General features: G+C 34.1%; 1 pseudogene; it reads right to left on the bottom strand.

Annotated features, from left to right (window-relative positions):
• Positions 1-2034: 2034 nt before the first annotated feature.
• LOC145297113 (5S ribosomal RNA) lies at positions 2035-2151 on the bottom strand (annotated as a pseudogene).
• Positions 2152-24646: the final 22495 nt, after the last annotated feature.

Below are 24646 nucleotides of genomic sequence, written 5' to 3' on the forward strand. Positions count from 1 at the left end.
TGGGTTCGTGAACGATCTGAGTGAGGTCATAAGCAATGGAGAAATCATGGCAGAAACCACCCTCATCATCGGTCTTGTTTGAGTGGGTCAACGATTCCACGTTGTAAACATTGAAGTCTCCACATACGTGAATGTTAGCTGAAGGATAAGCAGATAGGACTTGGTCAATTTTCTCAGATATGCTTTTAAAGATAGTAACTCCTCTGTTGTGGGGTCGATAGACAGTAAATATAAATGCGGTAGTGTGAGCTAGTGCAACCCGGAAGCACATATAGGGTAAGTTAGGATCTTCTCTGGAGATGTCCCTACCACATGGAAAGCCATCTTTAATATAGGCACATATTCCATGCACATTGCGATCTTAGGTGTCAGATTTAGAAGTTAAGTTAGAGCATCCTTTGATTATGAACTCATATAGGGAAATAGCTTGTCCAATGCCAGTTTGGCTTTAAAATAAAAGATCTGGTTTAGTCTCCTGTAATTGGGTTTTAACCTCTGGAAGGTTAGAACGTAGACCCCTGATGTTGGAGAAGGAGACATGGTAGTGGGGGTCTGCAGTGGAAGTTGGAGACCCGGGTTTAATCGGAGCTTGTGTTCAGTTTCGATTAAAATCTCCTAACCTATTTTTTAACCTAACTTATTTTTTTAACAATATATTTGTAATTTTCATTGTTCATTCTTTTATTGACATATTTAATATTCAGATTTCTAGAAGAATTAACAATAGCCTTAATTTCTTAACTTTGTCTACAGGGTTCGATTCTAGGCTTATCCTAATCTCATTTTCACTTAATTAATATTCTTCTTATTTACATGGAAAGTTGACAGCCTTTCCCTATAACATCTACACCTGACGAAGGTCGGAGGTTACATCGATCGAAACGTTATGCAGGTTATACTGGAGATGAGAACAATTGTCCGCTTAATCCATTCTCAAAAATTCAGAAATCTAAACCTTTTTTTTATGTAGAACACATTTGCAATTTTTGAACTCTCGTTAATAGCCAACACTTAAAAAATTGGCAATAAAAATGAATGACTATTTTTTTCTGAATAGACGTATCTTCAATGTATCATTAAAGCACATTCTACATTGGTGATTCCAATTAACTTAAAAGAGAGCAGACACTGGAGCTTGTGTTCAGTTTCGACAGCCTTGCAACTCTCGCTTCCTTTATTTTGCTCTTTAGTTACCACATTCTATGAGCGATATTTCTTATAAAAAGGAAAGTATTGATGTACTCTTGGTCAGAATCCATCTAACATTTATCCATAGCCATTTTTTTGCAGTTATGTGGTATTCTTTTAGATTTTTACATCAAGCAACTCTATGCATTGTCTGGAATGATATCAATAAAAACAATGACCCCAATATTCAGTACTTAATCTGTAACGTACTCCAGGATATTTAAATGCTTGAACGGTTTATTAAAGATACGATTTTCCACCTTTTTTCGTAGTTTATTTTTCTTTCTAGTGCTCATATACAATGCGTGATTAGTGTATTGGATACCGATTCAGACTATGAAATGAACTGAAATCTTATCACCATTTTTCCGTATGAATCAGGGAAAGGTATGAAGCCATGGCTCACTCCAACTTTGGGTACAATACTAATATGCTTTTATATCCTCCGCCAGTAGGTTATGTATTTTGCTTGTGTGTAATTTAGTGTCTACATCACTTGACCAATCGTCATTAACCTTTGGTAAAGTATCGGTGATGGTCTAACAGAGAACTGATGTAATTTCGATATATTTAGGTCAAATGTTAAAATCTAGGTCAAATGAAAGTAATACTTTGGGTGATTACTTTGGTTATATTCAGCGTAGAGACTCACTATTTTGCCCGTAACAGCTTCCTTAAGTCTTGGGCAGAATAAGGATACCCATGAAGGGTTGCCTGCGCATGAACTTTTATTGTGGCAGGAGGTGCACAATCTCCAACCACACCTCTCCTGAGACGACATAGTTAAATACCAGTGGCAAGTAAAGTACAGGACGACTGGAAACAAATGCCGAGATAAGCGGAGAGCATATACAGCGCCTAGAATTCACAAATGGTCACCCATCTGATACTAACCAGGCTCAACGTTGCTTAACTTCGGTGATCTGACGAGAACCGGTGTGTCAACGCGATTATGCCGTAACACAGTCAATGAAATTTCGCATATATGATCTTGACCTATGTCATTGGACTTGAAACGTTTTATCAAGGTTAAAGTTTGAGCGAAATTTCAACTTCCGGTTTTTTTGTTTTTTTTAATTTGACTATGGATCGTCGATATGACCTTCGATAACAGTAACCAATATGGCAAATTTCAGTCTGATCATATAAACCGTTTTTGTGTCACTAATGCTTCCATGGCATAACTTCAGAAATTCTTCATAATATAGGAAGAAGTAATATAACAACATCCTGTCGTTTTCAGGCGGAAGTGCGCAACTTTATGACTGACTTAAGTCTTGTTGCATTAACTAGACATTTTAGCCACTTAACGACTGGCAAAAGTTATAGACCGTTTACTTAGAATGGGTGATTTATGCCAAACCTCGAGAAAAATATGGTATTGTGGTGACTAATGTCTATTGATTCTTAACCGTACATTGAACGGATGTTATAATACTTAGTGCGCGGCTCATTATAACAAAAGTTAATACACAATCTCAGCCAGATCAGACTAGAAGTTCCTGAGGAAACATCTAGATTGAACATCATATGGTGGTCAGTAACCCTCATTAATTCATATTACAGGGTAGAACGATAAATTTGTCGACCTAAAGAAAACAACACTTCCGCTTTATTTTAAAACCGTTATTGAAAAAATCAATTCAGGTAACTTGATTCTGTAGTAGAGCTGAAATCTATTCAATATAGTTGTCTTCAACTTCAATCTCGCCTCGATATAGGTCCGGAACTGGGAGCATGTCTTTTCCACACGTGCCGGCGGGAGTTCGGCGAATACTCGGCGGATGGCGGTGATCATGCTGGTTTTGGTATTGTGTGAGGTCATGTTGATGATGTAGTCTAGCAGGTCCAGGTCGAGGGAGGAGGGGCAGTGGGAGAAGAGTACAAAGTCGTAGCTTTCCTTCTGAAGCCAAGCCTGTATCTATTTGAACTTGTGGGCCCGCGCCGAGTCCTGTTGCCATACCCAGGATCTGCCAGCGGCTACCTGATTGCAGCAGAGAATCATCACACTCTTCAGCACACCCAGTTATACTTTGGTGTTAACTTTAAAGCCGACTCCGAAGATTATAGCCTTTATTTTTATCACCCTGGTATCCCCGTTATTCGTTGCAATCCAGCGATGCATATTGAGGGTACTGGCAATGATCCTATTGTCATAACTTGGATCGGTAGAGAACATGAATTGTACAGCATTTCTGATCTCCCTCGTTGATCATTGTGTCACTTTCATAAATAATAGGAATCTCTTATCGCTCTTGGAATTTGTACACAATTGGCTAACTAGAAGATGGTTTGCAACAAAAACAAAACGTTTTCATCAAATGAAAATGGAATCATGTCGTCTCTTCTGGGCGGTAATGTTTTTATTCCACTGCATACTTGATAATTGTGCCTCAGACGAATAACTTTATTCTCAGATCGCTGCGCATTGTTGTAACAAAGGTATATACAACATTTCAGCCGGATCGGTGCAGTAGTTTCCGATAAAAAGTACAATGGACAGACAGGCAAGCTAGGAGCAATATAATATAGATATGGCTGATATATCAAAAGATATATATCAATATATGGTAAAACACACTAAAAATATATAACACAGTACTTCTATGATTACTGAGATGACCATAACAAAGCATAAGGTTTCAATACCAAAAAAAAGAGCAATATATGAAAACAATTTTATCTTCAAATTCGATTCACAAAAGGCTTTTCTTCTTTTATGGTGTAGTTTTTGCCCGGAAACCACCAGACTACTGTTTTAATTTCAACTAAAAACAACAAGAGATAAATAATATATAACACAGCATTTGTTCGCCCTCCTCCCTTTTGCAAGTCCCAGGACCTAGAAGTAGACCTTAATTGATAACCTCATGCTGGTTGTCAAGCATTAGTGACAGCTCCTTAGCTATCGCTCTCCCCCAGCGACTTTTCGCAAATGGCTGCCTGTTCTTCATTTATCTTATCCTTTAATATTGTATCTTACGACGGTAATTGTTCATACCATGCAAGAGTCTTTGACGGCTGTTCTTGTTGTTATAGTAAATGCAATGAGGCTTTCAGCAACCGCTCGTCTTCGGAAACTGATTCTGCCCCTTCTGCTTATTTTTTTCTTCTGTCTAATTCATCATTTTGTTTTAGCTTCGAAGACTTAATTCTTGCTTTCTTCTTCTTTTTCTACCCCTTTTCCCTTGACCTCTTCGTTTTCCTCTTCTTTGACATTTTTATTCTTTTTTTTTGTTATTCTTCTCTTATGTATTCTACATAAAAGACTTTTCCCCCTTTTTTTTCTTCTATTTTTACTCTTTCTCTTCCACAATTTCCTTCTTCTTTAATCTTCTATATTTTATATATATATTATATTATTCCTGCGTTGTCGTCTTCGTTGTTTTTTGTTTTTGTATCTTTTTGGGGTTTATTTTTTTTTTGTGTGTGTGTGCTGTTCTTATTTTTTCATCTTTTCGTTTTTCTTTCTTTCTGCTTCTACTTTTTGTTGCTATTGTTCTTGTTCTTCTTCATTGTTTTTCATCGTCATCTTCTCTTTCTTCTCATTCATTTTCTTTTACTATTACTCATTCTATCCTCCTTTCTTTCTTTGTTACTTTTATTACTATTACTACTACAACTTATTATTATTATTATTATTATTATTATTGTTGTTATTATTATTATTATTATTATTATCATTATTGTTATTGTTGTTGTTCTTATTATTATTGTTATTGTTGTTGTTACTATTATTATTATTGTTATTATTATTATTGTTATTGTTGTTGTTGTTGTTGTTGTTATTATTATTGTTATTATTATTGTTATTTTTGTTATTATTATTGTTATTGTTATTGTTGTTGTTTTTATTATTAGTATTATTATTGTTGTTATTGTTATTATTATTATTGGCTCACATGGAGCTTTCACACAAATCAACAAACGATCTGATTGGAAACATGTGATGTTCTCTGGAAGCTGAGTGACAACAAGTCTCCTCAGACGTCCAGCTCTCTCCACCTACTTCGATAGCATTTGCAAATGAGTTTGCATCATCGCAACAGCCGCTTACCATTGATTTCTCGCTGGTAGTGGCCATTGGTTTATACTGGAATTTGAGTGACACTCAGCCTCCCCAAGGTCCCAGTTCTCTTTGCGCTTGTCTAGCTGAGGTCTGATTGGCGCTCGCTCCTCCGTCTTTCAATCCTTATTGACCCTTCTCGGCACTTTGGTATTCCTTTTTTTGGTAGGGGGAACGGTGATGAAACAATGGGGGTGAATGCATGATGGGGGGTGTAGAACTTGTAAATATGCAGTTTCGGTGTTCTTCATTCCCTGTAACGCTTATTCGTTATATTGTCTTGTATTATTCTCCGCATTCAAGGGTGTTCCTTAATATTTCAGTCGTTTTCATTATCGTTAGTCGTTGTACTTTTGCAGTTATTCCTTTGATTCCAATTTCTGATATTCTTTTTTCGAAGTTTTTCGGAATTGTTCCTAGTGCTCCTACTATTATCGGTACTATTTTGATTTTCTTCATCATCCAAATCCCTTTTAACTCTCTGGCTAGCTCTGTGTACTTGCTTCGTTTCTTCTTTTCTTTCATACTCACCCTGTGGTCAGCTGGGACTGCAAAGTCTACGATTTGACAGAATTTCTCTATTTTGTTAATTATTACGACATCTAGCCTTCTTGCTTGGATGGGTTTGTCCGTCTGTATATCCATGTCCCATAGGATTTTGTGGTTCTCGTTTTCGAGTGCTGTTGCGAGTTTATGCTTGTGCCATTTTTCTGTACGCTCAAAATGCAGTCGTTTGCACAATTCCCAGTATACCACCCTCCCCACTTGGTCATGCCTTTTTTTGTACTCCTTTTGGGCAAGTTTGCTGCATTCACTTACTATATGGTTTATCGTTTCGTCGCTTTGTCCACAGAGTCTACATTTGCTGTTTTCTTGTGTTTTATCGATCCTTGCTTTGATAGGGTTGGTTCGTATCGAGTTATCTGGTGCTGCAGTTATTAGAGATCCAGTTTCTCGGTTTATATGTCCTTTCGCATCCATGTCCAGGTGTTTTCGTTATTCTCATCTTTTGTCATTCTTATGAATCTTCCGTGGAGTTGTTTCTCTTCCCATTTCTCTTTTCTCGTTTTGTCATTTGTCTCTCTGTTTTCTGTTTTGTTTGTTTTTCTTTCAGTGTCTCTCGCTTTATTGTTATTATTGTTATTATTGTTATTGTTATTATTATTAATGTTATTGTTATTATTATTATTATTATTGTTAATATTATTATCAGTATTATTATTGTCATTATTGTTATTGTTATTATTATTGTTATTATTATTGTTATTATTATTGTTATTATTATTACTATTATTATTGTTATTATTATTGTTATTATTATTTCAATACTATTGTTATTATTATTGCTATTATTATTGTTATTATTATTATTGTTGTTGTTGTTGTTGTTAACATGAAGAACCGGCGTTGTCCGGATTGAATGAGGATCAACCAATGCCCCACTCTCCTATAATTTTATTGTCATTGAAATCAATTCAATGTGAACAGGTATGGTATAATAAAATATGGGGTTTATCTATTTTATTTTTACTTTCATTATATTTTGCTTTGGTTTTGATACCCCCAAATTCGAAGCTATCTCTTTCATAAATCAGAGTACATTTTCTGTAGGCATATATATATATATATATATATATATATATATATATATATATATATATATATATATATATATATATATATCAACTTTTTGGGGCAATTTCATAAGTTCCAAATCTCAGTAACTATTGAATTTAACAAACGAAGGCTCGCTAGAAGGGTAATGCATTGAATTGCATTGTGGGCTATGTGACGTTTGCTTTAGAAGTAGCACGTTAAAGGAATCATCCATCATTCAGAGCCTATCTTCGGAACTTTTTACAGCCATAAATGTTTTCCATCGTAGACATTTGTTTTCCTGGTTTTGCATATGAATTTCAAAATATTTGATATTTCCCCAAAACTTCTGATCTTGAGAGAGGAAGACTAAAACTTCAGAGGTGCCGAATTCCCTGATACATGTAGTACTATGCATCAACGAAGTTAAAACCTCCAACGTCGTCACTTGTTGAGGAATATAAATTGAGTAAAGCGCAACTTTTCCAGATGCTGCGTGACTCTCCGGACCCAGTAGTGAAGAATGGCCAACCATCAGTAAATATCTAATCGAAAATGGAAAGCAAAAGAAGCTGTAGAAGATGCAGACAGTCGATGCTGTGGCATGCGGGAAAGCAAGTTTGGGGCTATACCCAAAACAATGCTGGTCCAAAGAGTCCCCTGTAAAGCAGGGATAAATGGTTTCGGAAGAAATCTATAACCTTGAAGAAGCTATGCGCATTTCTACAGCTGTGGTTCGAAGGGTCCAGTGTGGAGTTTGAGGCAAACTGACTTTCCTATGCGGATAGACGCCACGCTAGACGATCTGAAAATCACCCCTGCTCAGGTGCATGCTATCATAAAAAACATTGACACTTCAAAAGCATGTGGACCCGATCTCATCCCAGCTGTGCTATTAAAAAAATGCTCGGCAGAAGTAGCTCCAGTTCTCTCCAAACTCTACAACAAATGCCTTAATGAAGCTTGCTTTCCGGGCTGTTGGAAAACTGCTTCTGTGGTACCAGTATTCAAGAATTCTGGCGAAAGAACTGACCCATTAAATTATCGCCCCATTAGCCTCCTCCCACTTTTTGCCAAAATATTTGCGACCTTAATTAACCATGCTCTAGTCCATCAACTTACAGATGCTAAACTTCTGACTGACCAACAATATGGATTTAGACAAGCCCGTTCCACAGCAGTCATCCTAACTGTAATCTCTGAACACATACACCATTCACTGGACAAAGCGGGGGAGGACAGAGCGGTAGCTTTAGATATATCTAAGGCTTTTGACAGTGTATGACATGAGGGTCTCCTCAGGAAAATTAGATCATACGGTATCACTGGTAGAATACTTAACATAATTAAATCCTTCTTAGATAAGAGAAAAATCCAGGTTGTTCTCGACGGTCATACATCTAAACAATATGATATAAATGCGGGAGTGCCCCAGGGTTCTATCCTTGGACCTCTATTGTTCCTGATATTCATAAATGACCTCCCCGACAAAATTGCCTCTGAGATGGGTATATATGCTGATGAAACTACACTTTATAACAGGCACGACAGGAAGACGAATGAACACATTTCTAAAGAAATGGCAGAAACACTAGAGGAAGACCTCCAATCTGTAGTGGAATGGGGACAAAAATGGTCGGTCACGTTCAATGCTGCCAAGACTAAACTAGTTTCATTCAATAATTACAAGAAACCCTCTCTACCCCCTATAGCTATGGCCAACGACTCTTTATCTGAGAGTACATCTTTCAAACTCCTTGGCCTAACGTTCACAGGAAACATGAGTGGAACAATTACATTGAAGGCATTGCCAGGGCCGCTGCAAGAAAGGTGGGCTCTCTCTACCGTGCTAGACAACTACTAACACCCGAAAGTATCCTGTACCTCTATAAGGCCACCATTCGCCCATGTATGGAGTATTGCGTCACATTTGGGCTGGTGCATCTGCTACTAGTCTCTCGCTCCTTGACAAGGTTCAAAAGAGAGTCGCCAATTTGATAGGCTCTGAACTGGCATCTCAGCTTCAGCCTCTGTCCCATCGACGAAATGTTGAATCGCTCTGCCTGTTCTACAAGTATTTCAATGGTGAATGCTCTGACGAACTGCAATCACTTGTGCCCTCACGACATGAGCACCCTCAACAAACCCGACAGGCTGCTAAATCCGACCCCCACACTGTAGAGATCCCTAGATGTAAAAGATCTTTCTACTCCAATAGTTTCTTCCCGAGAACCGATAGACTCTGGAATTCCATTCCAGGTCCCTGCTTCCCCAATAGTACTGACGTGCAGAAGTTCAAGTGTAACGTGAACCGACATCTTGTTGCCCAAATCCCCACATAGTACCCCAGTAGTTGTTGCCCCTGATAGTAGCCCCTACACCAAAGTTTGGGGTGAAAAAGTAGTTAATATATATATATATATATATATATATATATATATATATATATATAGTGAACAGATGAAAGAGAGTGAGAAAACAGACGGTGAAGTTGAAGTAGGGAGTTGGCAAGATGGAGTTCGGACGAATATTTATAATTATTGGCTCACAAGGAGCTTTCACACAGGCCATCTCTTCTTGAAAACAACCTGAGGTGTTCCCTGGAAGCTGAGTGACAACAAGTCTCGCCAGTATTCTCCACCTTTTTCGAAAACATTTGCAAATAAATTTACGTTATCGCAACAGCCGCTTAGCATTGATTTCTCGCTGGCAGCGGGCATTGGTCTCCACTGGAAATGGGGTGTCAATAAGCCTTCCCAAAGTCCCAGTACTCTTGGAACTTGTGTAGCGGAGTTCTGGGCAGCGCTATCTCCTCGATGTTCCATCTTCATTGACCCTTCTCGACTATTTGGTATCATCCTTTTGGGGGAATTCAGCATCAATATTCTTGGTTTCATGTAACGTTTCTTCATGTTTTGCTTCTGCGGCAGTTTGTCTGGCCCGCGCATGGAGCTCATGTGTATTAAACTTAGCATTCAAGGGTTTTCCTTAATATTTCAACAGTTTTCATTATTGTTATTCGTTGTATTTTGGCAGCTATTCTCTTATTCTAATTTCTGCCATTCTTTTTTCAAAGTTTTTCAGAATTGTTCCTACTATTACAGGTAATACTTTGATTTTATTCATCATCCATATCCCTTTCAGCTCTGACTAGCTCTGAGTATTTGCTCTGTTTCTCCCTTTTTTTTTTTTTTTTTTTTTTGATATTCACTCTGTGGTCAGCTGGGACAGCAAAGTCTACGATTTGGCAGGACTTTTTCTTGTTAACTATTACGACATCAGGTCTTCTTTCTTGGATGGGTTTATCCGTTCGTATGCTGATGTCCCATATGATTTTGTAATTCGCGTTTTCAAGTACTGTTGCCGGCATATGTTTGTCCCATTTGTCTGTGCGTTCGAGATGCAGTTGTTTACATAATACTGCTCTCCCCACTTGGTATTATTATTATTATTATTATTATTATTATTATTATTATTATTATTATTATTATTGATAATAATAATAATAATAATAATAATAATAATAATAATAATAATAGATAGATAGATAGATAGATAGATTGTGACGAAAGTAATGCAAAACGTGACTTACACAAGCGACGGTGCCTCTGTCTATTCTGCCAGGTGGGGGGGGGGATCAAGCAAGGAAAGAGAAAAGAAAAACTTTTATCTAAAGATGGCTTATTAATATACATATGACATAACTTTGCATATGAGGACAGTAACGGCAGTGAAAAGGACGAATAGGAAAGCACAGAAGAGTCCACTGTTTTTATTTTGTTTGTTTTTTTGTTTTTGTTTTTTTGATAGCCGAGAGTGATACCCGGAAAATAAATGTCGTTGTTACAGAAAAATGAGTCAAATTATTATTCATCTTTCGCTTCTTGTGATGTCTACTGCATACAATGTGTTTGTGGTCTAAGTGTGTAAACGTATATAACGTTGCAACATAAAGAGAACCTTCGGCATTTTCAATTTAAACTTTTATAAGTACAAATTTCTGTTTTTACTATAAACAACACTTGACCTCTTTATGAAATATAAAGTGAATTAATCTGCTTAATAAAAACTCCGCAAAATCTCACAAATGATCTAATCAGTTTTTTCTAATCTACTTGAATTTTTAGTATTAAATAAAAATAACAAATATATAAAATTCGTATTCTTATATAGTGTACGTCACATTAAACAGGCTATAATATCTTCTACTCAACTTACTATTAGCAATTGCATAAGTATTGCATAATTATTTATCAATAAAAATGTCATAATTCACGTTGGCACACCAATTCCCATTAGATTACCGAAGTTAAGCAACGTTGATCCTGGTCAATAATAAAATGGGTGACCATTTGGGAATTCTAGATGCTGTGTGTGCTCTCCGCTTATCTCGGCATTGATTCCAGTCATTTTGCACTTCTCCTTCAGACTGGACTCAAACAGTGTCGATTCAGGAGAGGTGTGGTTGAGGATTGCGCAACCACTGCCTCATAATTACACGCGCCGCTGCCCTTACAAGTTGAATCCATTGTCCCTTGAGACTGAACGGAAGCATCAGATTGGAATTAAATCATTGATTTTACTAGGTTTTAATATTTATTAGAAAATGCAGAATTATTTTCAAAGAAAGACTTAGAGAAAATTCTAAAGATTTTTTTAATATCAATGTATTTTTGATATGTGTATAATTTCAAACAACTTAAGAAAATATCTACTAAATAAATTTAACAAATAAAATTCCGAAAAAAAAAAAAATATATATATATATATATATATATATATATATATATATATATATATATATATATATATATATAGTAATTTATAAAATATATATGGCGATTAATCTACACTGAATATTTCGCGTTTCAGCCACTCTAGGACTCTTCAGGCTTATGCGCGAATTCTGTGGTTGTTTATCCTTTATTTATGCTCCTCTTAATCGCCATATATATTTTATAAATTACTAACTAGCTCTACCTACGTATTGAGCACTTTTGAAGTAAATACTTAAATTTTACGCATAAATCTATACTTTCGTATATTCATTTTATGTGAGTAAATTAAGTAGTTATATATATATATATATATATATATATATATATATATATATATATATATATATATATATATATATAACGCATTGGTCTTTGTGTAAACAAGTGGAGTTTCCGGCATTTGACAATGTCTTTCCTAGTACTATCGCTTAGTCTTAACAGCAAACATAACAGCCAAATGTTTAGAAGCGCCGACTGTCGAGTTTTGACCGTGACTTGACGTATTTGCTCGTGTAATCAAACTGATAAACTGTGATGCCACGAAACAGAAGTTTTTGAATAATAATTAACAGTGTATTGTCTTGCGACTTTGAATTATATATCATTGACGTAACGTTTTTCGTATATTTATTAAGAAGTTTTTTCTAGTATATATATATATATATATATATATATATATATATATATATATTCCCTAGAAAAAAAAAATATATATATATATAAATTTAGGAAAACCCGTACCCGGAAAACTCGTACCCGGAAAACTCGTACCCGGAAAACCCATACGCGGAAAACCCATACCCGGAAAACCTGTAACCTGAAAACTCATAACCGGAAAACTGGTCCCTTATTGAATAAATATCGATTAAATCCACATTTTATGGCCGTTCTTGAATGAGATATTGTTTTTAAGGGAGACTATACCCCCCATAGTATTAAAAAATATATAGTTTTACTTGTTTGCTATTGTTTTTAAAAAAATAAAATCAATTTTCTAAATGTCCATCTTCTACCTAACTGGCTAAGTTTTTAATGGTTTCATCTTTTTTAGTGTTTATTTTGGTACAAAAACGAGACCACATACCGCGTAATATATTTTTTTAATATTTATACTTATTTACTGTTATTTTTAAAGGGCAAAATCAAATTCTCTACCTAGCTGATTAAGTTGTTAGTGGTTTAATTTACTTTGAAGCATTTATTCAGTAAAAAAAAAAAAAAGTAGCCTCGAGTGAGAACGAGAAATTATGTCCGACATGAGGGTATCACATCTTAGGGGACACGATATCGCTGAAACATAGAAAATTAAAGAAAATACTGAGGTAGATATAGTTTTAAAACGAGCCCTCTTCCCCAAAAAAGAAAATAAATTTGTATATTTTAGGTAATGTCCAAGATCACTGCTTGGAGAAAATCAAGCTACCGGAAATGAATACGGCTGATTATGTAACGAAACTGAACGGAAGACACGAAAAACGAAACCATATATTTATTTAAAAAATACTTTAGTTTTTAACATTTCTTATGTTATTACGAAACAAACAAAATCTACTGATACATTTGTCGATACATTTTTTTTTTTTTTTTATTATTACATTTTCACCCCAAACAAGGCAAATTGCCACTTTGGTGTAGTGGGCTACTATCAGGGGAAACAACTACTGGGGTACTATGTAGGGATTTGGGCAGCAAGGTGTCGGTTCACGTTACACTTGAACTTCTGCACGTCAGTACTGTTGGGGAAGCAGGGACCTGGAATGGAATTCCAGAGTCTTGCGGTTCTGGGGAAGAAACTATTTGAGTAAAAAGATCTTTTACATCTAGGGATCTCTACAGTGTGGGGGTGGGATCTAGTAGCCTGTCGGGTTTGTCGAGGGTGCTCGCGTCGTGGGGGCACAAGTGATTGCAGTTCGTCAGAGCATTCACCGCTAAAATACTTGTAGAAAAGGCAGAGGGATGCAACATTTCGTCGATGGGACAGAGGCTGAAGCTTAGATGCCAGTTCAGGGCCTATCAGGTTTGCGACTCTCTTTTGAACCTTGTCAAGGAGCGAGAGACTAGTAGCAGATGCACCAGCCCAGATGTGGCAGCAATACTCCATACATGGGCGAATGGTGGCCTTATAGAGGTACAGGATACTTTCGGGTGTTAGTAGTTTTCTAGCACGGTAGAGAGAGCCTACCTTTCTTGCAGCGGCCCTGGCAATGCCTTCAATATAATTGTTCCAACTCATGTTTCCTGTGAACGTTAGGCCAAGGAGTTTGAAAGATGTACTCTCAGATAAAGAGTCGTTGGCCATTGCTATGGGTGGTAGAGAGGGTTTCTTGTAATTATTGAATGAAACTAGTTTAGTCTTGGCAGCATTGAACGCGACCAACCATTTTTGTCCCCATTCCACTACAGATTGGAGGTCTTCCTCTAGTGTTTCTGCCATTTCTTTAGAAATGTGTTCATTCGTCTTCCTGTCGTTTCTGCCATAGAGTGTAGTGTCATCAGCATATATACCCATCTCAGAGGCAATGTTGTCGGGGAGGTCATTTATGAATATCAGGAACAATAGAGGTCCAAGGATAGACCCCTGGGGCACTCCCGCATTTATATCATATTGTTTAGATGTGCGACCGTCGAGGACTACCTGGATTTTTCTCTTATCTAAGAAGGATTTAATTATGTTAAGTATTCTACCAGTGATACCGTATGATCTGATTTTACTGAGGAGACCCTCATGCCATACCCTGTCAAAATCCTTAGATATATCTAGAGCTACCGCTCTGCTTTCCCCCGCATTGTCCAGTACTGCAGAAGTGCCCCCGAAATGACTTTTAAACGACCCCCTCCCCTCCCCATGTTAAGAATGGCTTTTGAGATAATAACGTTATTACTTCGGCGTGGTACCAAAAATACATAAGTACCGTGTTTTCTTTTTTATTGTTTCGTAGTAACACAAGAATTGTTTAAACTGAATTAATTCTTCTAAATAAAATAATTGTTTTCTTTAATAATATGTAAGTGTTTTTCTTTCTTTTATTTTTGTTTCGTAATAACACAAAAGTGTTAAAACTAAAGCAGTTTTTTAAATATGGTTTTGTTTTTCCTGTCTTGACTCCGTGATCAAGTTTATTTTTTTTAATATATAGTTTCTAGTCGCCTTTGGAAACAGTATCTCCTTCAAGAACAATCATAAAATGTGTTTTCAATCAATATTTATTCAATAAGGGTCCAGTTTTCCTACCTAGCAAAAAAGAACGAGTTTTCCGGACACCAAAAAAAAAAATAGATGACTTAATCAGCTATAATATAAACCGAAACCAAAACTTATGAAGAATTTTTGGCAAAATTATTTATAAGAAAATAAATGACTTGAATACCATTTCTGGTTTTGATAGGTACGTGTTGTTGGATTCTTCCATCCAATCTTAATGTTGTTCGACCTACATAGTTGGCACTGCAACTACATTCAAGATTGTAAATTACATTATTATTATGATGGTGGGGTAGAAAATCTTTTCGAGGGTATAGCATTAACGTTCTCGTAAAGAACACAACACGTACATTTGAAGTAAAATAACAATTTTGCACTGTTGAACTAATTTTGCAAATTTCTTACTTACGAATATATATAAATACCCATTGACTCTTATCCTCGAGTGGCTGCCGGGCCTTGATAAATGGTGATCGCACACACGCACATATATATATATATATATATATATATATATATATATATATATATATATTATTTTTATGTATGTATGTATGTATGTATGTTATGTCAGGTCATGTCATATGCTACTGGTACCATGTAACCCAGTACTACCTGCCTCATGGTCGGGTCACCGGCGACTAAACTGGTTCCCCCACCAGACTTGTTTGGTGACGAGGGCGGCTAGTCTCCCTGAAGGATTAAAAGCAAGACCTTCCAAAGGGCGAATGAACTCTTTTTCTGGGTCAACGGCCAACTAGCACCGGGTATATTTGTGTGTATATGTGTATTGGGGTAGAGAGGGCTCCCGTAAGCCGTGGTGAAGGCAACCTTTCTAGGAGAAGCAAATCTCTGATTTAAAAAAACCATAAAGCGGAAGACCAGTACCCGCACTAAGCTGGTCTGCAGTTTAATTTGTTGCTGGCTATCTTGCTCTTGCTTGTTGCTGGATCTCAACATTTTGAACCGAGAGAGAGACTTAGCTGTCGTACAAAGCTAAGACTCTGTAACATCATATTTGTATAGATACTCCCTCAGACATTTTGGCTCATGGATTTTAAATGTCTGAGGGAGTGGCACTAGTCTGACAAGACGTTGCAATCATCATCATGTATGTATGTATGTATGTATGTATGTATATGTGTGTGTGTCGATTATGTTGAATTTTTTAAACGATAATACGGTTAATAGCGTCTCCAACCTTGAATATCATGGAAATATTTTCTCTTAGAAAATCGCCCATATTTTCTAAGACCAAACAAATAAAAAATATTTATTTATTTATTTATTTATTATTTACTTATTAAACAATGATCTAATAAACACATTGCCCGGTTGTAAAATACTATTAAATATAATATTTTGATTAATGCAGATTTCGTCTTTTATTATATTGGACCCAATATATATAGTAATGATTTTGAAAGTTTTAATATAGTGACTCGTACGCTACCATCGAGAATCGAAACCAAAACGTTTAGTTTACGATTTACTTTTTTTTGTTTTGACGTTAATGTCGAAGCTATGAAGACATGTTTGCTGCAAGACTAAAAATTAAAACATGAACCAATAGCTATTACGCTACGCATGCATATTTGTAATGCCGTCGTTCGACATTCACCTGGCAAAATAGATTTGTGTAATTTTCACACTTTTGCACCGAATTTCCCCGGCTAAAAGTCAAATATAAAGTTTCGCATGAGTTCGGATACCCTATATATTAAGTCTCATATCTGTCGACCAAAAAATGACAGAGGTGTGTGGTAGGCAAATTATTTAAACATATATATATATATATATATAAACTTTTATATATATACATATATAAACTTCTATAGATTCTATATATATATATATATATATACGCATACATAAATATATATAGAAAGAGGTTTGCGTTTACTATAACCTTTTTGAGAAAATATTATGCAAATATAAATCATGTAGAATATCTGCATGAATATAATTAAACGTAATATTATACTAAAGATGATTATCCCATACGAAAACCGAAAAACTAATAGGGAATTAATTAAAATGAATGTTTAAAAGAATATGCAAATTATCTAGAACTTTTGCAGATGAAAGCAATTTTACGGCCCATATATATAACAAAGTTGTATTTTCTTTTTGAATAAATAGAAAAATGTTTTTAATATGCATATCAATACAAAAATGAAAAAAGATTCATGGGTGTATATATATATATATATATATATATATATATATATATATATATATATATATATGTGTGTGTGTGTGTGTGTGTGTGTGTGTGTGTGTGTGTATGACTACTTCATTTAATCACATAAATTAATATACGAAAGTATAGATTTGTGCGTAAACCTTAAGTATTTACTTCAACAGTGCTCAATGCGTAGGTAGGGCTAGGTTGTAAGTGATAAAATATATATGGCGATTAAGCTACACAGAATATTCCGCGTTTCATCCACGCTAAGATTTATCAGGCTTATCCTAGCGTGGATGAAACGCGGAATATTCTGTGTAGCTTAATCGCCATATATATTTTATAACTCACTATATATATACATATATATATATATATATGTGTGTGTGTGTGTGTGTGTGTGTGTGTGTGTGTGTGTGGAAAAGTATGTGAAACAGAGAGAGCTAGGGTGCCCGATGACAAAATTACGTTAAAACGTGCACACTTAAACACATTATAAAAACTAAGGTAAACGGGGCCGAGTTTCAGCGAAATTGAATAAAACTGAAAAAAAGAAATATAAATTGTAAAGACGTACAGGAAAACAAAATCTGGAAGCGAATGATGGCGACAATGGGCGCCGTCACGCGCGACGGATCAATTTCACTTCCGCCGTCATTTGCAACGCGAAGAAAAGGGCAAATTATGAACGCACGTGGGGTCGCGGGCTTGCACAAAGAATGAAGCCTAAGTCGTTTTAATTGCGTTCAAACACTTGCCTTTTTTTTTCGAAATTCGATCCTCAAACTTCTACTTCTTTTTATTTTTGTGAATAGAAACAATTACATCCTCTAGTTTCCACCCTCTCTCTTTCTCAGTCTATCTATCTTTTTACTTTTTTATCTCTTGCCCATTGCAGTTTATTATCGTCCATATATATTTCAAATATATGTGTATGCGTGTATATATATATATATATATATATATATATATATATATATATATATATATATGTGTGTGTGTGTGTGTGTGTGTGTGTGTGGTGAGCGGCATATATATTATTTTTAAAATATAATTATCCACGAACATGTGTTTCGTCGGCTACGACTCATCAGAGTGGCTGAATCTAGCGAGATTCGAAATCAGGACCTCGTGATAAGAAGACTAAACTTCTACCACGCGGCTAACCTCGCAGGACTACTAAATGTATCACTTTTATGTAGATGTTTTTATCTGTTTTTGTTAGCGATACTTTCTTGAATGAATTGAATTATTTATACGAAAGTGCATTTTTACCTAAATGCGTGTTTCAAATTGGTCAAAGGGAAAATTATTCCCAACACGCATTTCGTTTGCCTGTTTCCCACCTGACTACAACTTCGATGTCTTCAAGTCCAACATAAACAAATTCCTGATAAACCGCCCCCTTAAGTAAGACACTTTATCAAATCTCCATTACTAACGATTACTCTGATGTTATCCCATTGATTACTGTACACGCAATGACCCTTATTCCCGAGTGAGCCCCGGGCCTTCATAAGTGGTGACTACTATGTAATATATATATATATATATATATATATATATATATATATATATATATATATATATATATATATATATATATATATATACAAAACTCGTAATTTCTTTTTTTTTAAGTGGGTTGTTTAATTTCTTTATGGAATATACTTCAAAAATAAACTATTAAAGTTTTTTTTAAAAATAATAGAAATATTATGTTTTATTTTTTTAAAGTGTTTATAAAGTGCATGCGTCCGCTCATGCAGCCATTTTTTCTACGTAATGAAATCAATTGAATTTTACGAATTAAATTTTTTTCAATTTTTTCAATTTAAAAATCTATCCAAATTTTTCTATTGGTTAAATTTTTAAGATATTTTCAGGTTTAATGTGAAATTTTATGCTCTTTCCAATAAACCAAATATGATATCTAAACAAACGTTTTTTTTTTTAATTCACCCCCCCCCATTTTGCAAGTTCTATTAAAAAGAAAATAATTAATTTACTCACCTAAGATTTACATATCACAAATTGGAGATAAAAGATAAATAAATAAAATAATCTAATTTAAAGCAAAAACAAAAGAATAGTTATGTGCAAATTTAACTGTAAAGTCAAAAGTTTAAAACCTTTTTTAAAAAAAACACGTTGATTTTTTTAACTGAAACCTCACATTTTTAAAATATTGTCCTGTAAAAATTGGACACTTACATCAATTTTTTATTTCATTTAATGTTTTCTTTTAGATTTTTGAAAAAAATGCATTCAATAAAGAACAAATAAAATATTTTAAATCAAAAACTCGTGTAATTCTTTAAGAGAATAAAAAAAGTGGAAAATTTGTCGGCGGGTTTTTTTTAAGTAAATTTTGATGAGTGAAATGTGATTATTTTCAAATACGGTGGCCTATAATTGTGACTAATTTGATTGCTGACAGCATACAAATGTCAGAAATCCAAAGGGGAGATAAGACATATATCAGCACTTCAAATGTTTTTTTTTTATATAGTTACTACCGGGAAATATATTTAGTCTAATGTGTTGTTTTTACGTTTTTTGAAATAATTAATTATGGCGACTGTAGGCCTCCATATTTGTCAAATGGAAGAAAGAGAGACAACTCCGCTCTGTGAACATCTGATATTAGATTTTAAAATTGCGGTCTTTTCGAATACTTGCTTAAAAATTATTTTATTTAAAAATTACAAAGAATATAAAATATATGTATGTGGAAGAATTCTTATAAATGAAGAATGGAAGAACACATTGATTAGTATTTTTATAAGTAAATGATTTTTTGGAATTTATATATATTTATTATATTTGGAGAAAGTGAAAATTCGTTGAATTTCTTGAAATCTTTTTTAAGGAAAACCGATTAAAAAAACATATTGCATATTTTTCTATTAAACCTTTTATTATTTTAAAAATTAGTCTTTGCTCCTTTTATTGAAAAAATAGGGTTTAAATTACATTTTATAAGTAGTTATAAGCTTCGAAAGATAGTGAGTCTAATTATTCAAATGTTTATCACTCGTTTTTAATGGCGACATCTGACACTGCTAGAAAACTGGTCCCTTATTGAATAAATATCGATTGAAAACACATTTTATGACCGTTCTTTAAGGAGATACTGTTTTTAAAGGAGATTATACCCCCATAATGTTTTTTTTAATATTTTTACTAGTTTACTGTTGTTTTTAAAAAAAATAAATAGATTTTCTAAATGTTCGTTTTCTACCTAACTCGCTAAATTGTTAGTGTTTTCACTTATTTTAAAGCGTTTATTCTGTTCAAAAACGAGACTAAAGACCACATAATATTTTTTTAAACATTTAGGGTTTGTATTACTATTGAATTTTCAAATATATCGGTAAACACTGTATGTTTTTCGAGCTGAATAAACATTTTACATTAAATAAAAGCACTAAAAAAGTATCCAGTTCGGTAGAAAAGTAACTCATCTTGACTTTGATAACATTTATTTGTTATATATTTGTTTTTTGAGAACTTTTTTGAATCTGTGTGTAAAACAAACAACACACTTAAATTATTAATTTGTTGTTGACCTTTCAAAGTTGCTTTAATTCATTAATGTTTTCTCTAAATTAGTTATTTGTTGGAAAAAAAACTATTTTACTTTATAAAAATTCAATGTTGTTTTTATCACAAAAATTGTTTTATTAAAATTATATTTTCTTACGCAAACTTTTAAATAAATGCTTTTACAATTATATATTGATAAATTTTTAATTCAATAAATGTTTTTACAACTATATATTGATACATTTTCATACAATAAATGTTTTTATAATTATATATTGATGCATTTTTATGCAATAAATGTTTTTACAATTATATATTGATGAATTTTTATGCAATAAATGTTTTTACAATTATATATTGATAGATTTTTATACAATAAATGTTTTTACAATTATATATTGATAAATTTTTATACAATAAATGTTTTTACAATTATATATTGATGCATTTTTATGCAACAAATGTTTTTACAATTATATATTGATAAATTTGTATGCAATAAATGTTTTTACAATTATATATTGATACATTTTTATACAATAAATGTTTTTACAATTATATATTGATACATTTTTATGCAATAAATGTTTTTACAATTATACATTGATACATTTTTATGCAACAAATGTTTTTACAATTATATATTGATACATTTTTATGCAATAAATGTTTTTACAATTATATATTGATACATTTTTATACAACAAATGTTTTTACAATTATATATTGATACATTTTTATACAACAAATGTTTTTACAATTATATATTGATACATTTTTATGCAATAAATGTTTTGGTTTTCAAATATTTTTCTGTCGTAAAAAAAAAATCTTGTTTGTTACTTATTTGCCGCGTTATTTGTCTAAAAAGAAATCGGAGTTATCGCCCTCTAATAATAGATGCTGTCTGCATACTGCACAAGTGCTCCGAAATGACTTTTAAACGATACCTTCCCCTTCCCATGTTAAGAATGGCCGAATAAATAAAGCATTAATTCCAAATAATAACCATTTCATTCATAACATTTTTGTCTGCATAAATCAGGATTTATCTCATTCATGTAGTTAAATTTTGGCAGTCGCCAATTTTTTAATCAAATTAATTGCCTGTCTGCTCTAATCGGGTACCCACTGCGGTTCACTGAGAAGAAAGTTCACATGCCTCCATGTAGTGGCTTTCTTTACAATACATTATAGTCTCCGTTGGATTGTAGAAAACTTACTATCGATTTTATGAAATTATTTTTATATAATGGGTTGAATTAAAATTTTAAATATATTAATTAAATGTGACAGTTCAGTTGTTCTGCATTAATTTAGAAAGCATTAATTTAGAATGCGCCTTTGTCCTATTAAGAAACTTACTGTTGATTTATAAACTAGGCCGTCATGCTTGTGCGATGAAAAAATTCTCAATTGGTGTAGGGGGCTACTATCAGGGGCAACAACTACTGGGGTACTATGTAGGGATTTGGGCAGCAAGATGTCGGTTCACGTTACACTTGAACTTCTGCACGTCAGTACTGTTGGGGAAGCAGGGATCTGGAATGGAATTCCAAAGTCTAGCGGTTCTGGGGAAGAAACTTTAGGAGTAAAAAGATCTTTTACATCTAGGGATCTCTACAGTGTGGGGGTGGGATTTAGCTGCCTGTCGGGTTTGTCGAGGGTGTTCACGTCGTGGGGGATTCACCACTAAAATACTTGTAGAAAAGGCAGAGGGATGCAACATTTCGTCGATGGAACAGAGGCTGAAGCTTAGATGCCAGTTCAGGGCTTATCAGGTTTGTGACTCTCTTTTGAACCTTGTCAAGGAGCGAGAGACTAGTAGCAGATGCACCAGCCCAGATGTGACAGCAATACTCCATACATGGGCGAATGGTGGCCTTATAGAGGTACAGGATACTTTCAGGTGTTAGTAGTTGTCTAGCACGGTAGAGATAGCCCACCTTTCTTGCAACGGCCCTGGCAATGCCTTCAATGTAATTGTTCCAACTCATTTTTCCTGTGAACGTTAGGCCAAGGAGTTTGAAAGATGTACTCATATAAAGAGTCGTTGGCCATTGCTATAGGTGGTAGAGAGGGTTTCTTGTAATTATTGAATGAAACTAGTTTAGTCTTGGCAGCATTGAACGCGATCAACCACTTTTGTCCCCATTCCACTACAGATTGGAGGTCTTTCTCTAGTGTTTCTGCCATCTCTTTAGAAATGTGTTCATTTGTCTTCCTGTCGTGCCTGCCATAGAGTGTAGTGTCATCAGCATATATACCCATCTCAGAGGCAATTTTGTCGAGGAGGTCATTTATGAATATCAGGAACAATAGAGGTCTAAGGATAGAACCCTCAGGCACCCCCGAATTTATATCATATTGTTTAATAATGCACTTGTGATGTTAGAATGTATAAGGGTGTTTACTTTGGTTAAAATCGAATCGTTTCTTCTTTAATCAGATTTGCTCGATTATCAATTTTCGATACTTATCGGGGGTGTCTCGATACGGAAGGTGTCTAAGAACACTACCAGACACATGAAGTACAATTGTGTTAAATTGTAAAGAAAACATGGCCCAGTCATTTCGGAGTCTATAGGGAACGAGATGAAATACTCTATTTTAATCTAATGTTATAACTTCTGCTTACTATTTTCTGTTTCTCCGACAGATCTTCTATCGTTTATGTTTTTTCATAGTTGTTTTTTTTTCAAATGATGGACGATGTTGCTGTTCCGTTTTTTATCCGCATCTTGTCCCTTTAGTCTTAAGCTAAATAATATGACTTTTACTTTTCCCTCTATTATTATTATTATTATTATTATTATTATTATTATTATTATTATTATTATCAATAATAATAATAATAATAATAATAATAATAATAATAATGATTTACTACAATTCATCCTGGTCAGGACCCATTCCGCCCTGCACATCGTCCCTTACTGAGCTAACAAGCCGCGAGAGGGCGCCGAAGAGAGCCGCGCACGTGACATGGCACGTGCCGTCTTAATTAAACGATATCTGTAAATACGACAGAGGAAAAAAGTTTAAATAAGAACAAAGATACAGAGGCAAAAAAGAAAATGTTAAAAGAAGGAGATAAAGACGTAAATAATCAAACGAAAAAGAATATATTTGTGTGTGTATATATATATATATATATATATATATATATATATATATATATATATATATATATATACTTCTATAGATTCTATTTGACAATTTCGTTTGGAGTTAAGTGACCCATAGATGGTTTATGCCATAGAACCAAACAAATAAAACCAAATCAAATTCCTGGCGAGGTTTTACAAAAGGCATTACAAGGGCATTAATCTATCCACATTCACATATACATAGGTGCACGTACATATTTACATGAGTATATACACACTCATACAAACACCCACGTACGTAGAGAAACCCACAAACATACCAAAAGGAAAGCTATTTTGTTTCTAGTGAAGTATGTTTATATATGTCACTCCATAACTAATTAATCCGGTGTTACGAGATCAGGCTGCGTGAAGTTACTGGCTTCCCGTTCTAAAATGCACTAAACATTGATGTTATTGTTTGTTTTTGTTTTCTTTCCACTTGCAAAACTCAAAAATGTCCTAAAAAACAAACGCAAAAACAAATGTCTCTACAAAACAACCAAACCAAACACCATGAATAAATATTTGAAAATACTAAGAAATTGAAGCATAAAAACTTTTAGCAAAATTGATAGTTCGACATTACATAACCCGAAAATGACCGGAGTCAGCATTACATAACCCGAAAATGACCGGAGTCAGCATTAAATAACACGAAAATGGATGAGATGCTGTAAAACAAGAAAAAAACTAAATACCATGGATAAATATTTAAAAATACACAGAAATTGAAGCATAAAACCTTTTACCAAATCAATCATTATGAATATTTTGGGGGGGAAATCTAAACAACTTGAAGCATAAAAAATGTTACCAAAATAACTGGATCCGGCAATAAATAATCAGAAAAGGCTTGATACGCCGTAAAACTAAAACAATCAAAACACTATCAATAAATATGTAAAGATATAAAGAGCTTAAAACCTT

This window comes from Euprymna scolopes, chromosome 17 (assembly GCF_053919585.1).
Source record: "Euprymna scolopes isolate OS-2025 chromosome 17, ASM5391958v1, whole genome shotgun sequence".
Classification (NCBI taxonomy): domain Eukaryota; kingdom Metazoa; phylum Mollusca; class Cephalopoda; order Sepiida; family Sepiolidae; genus Euprymna; species Euprymna scolopes.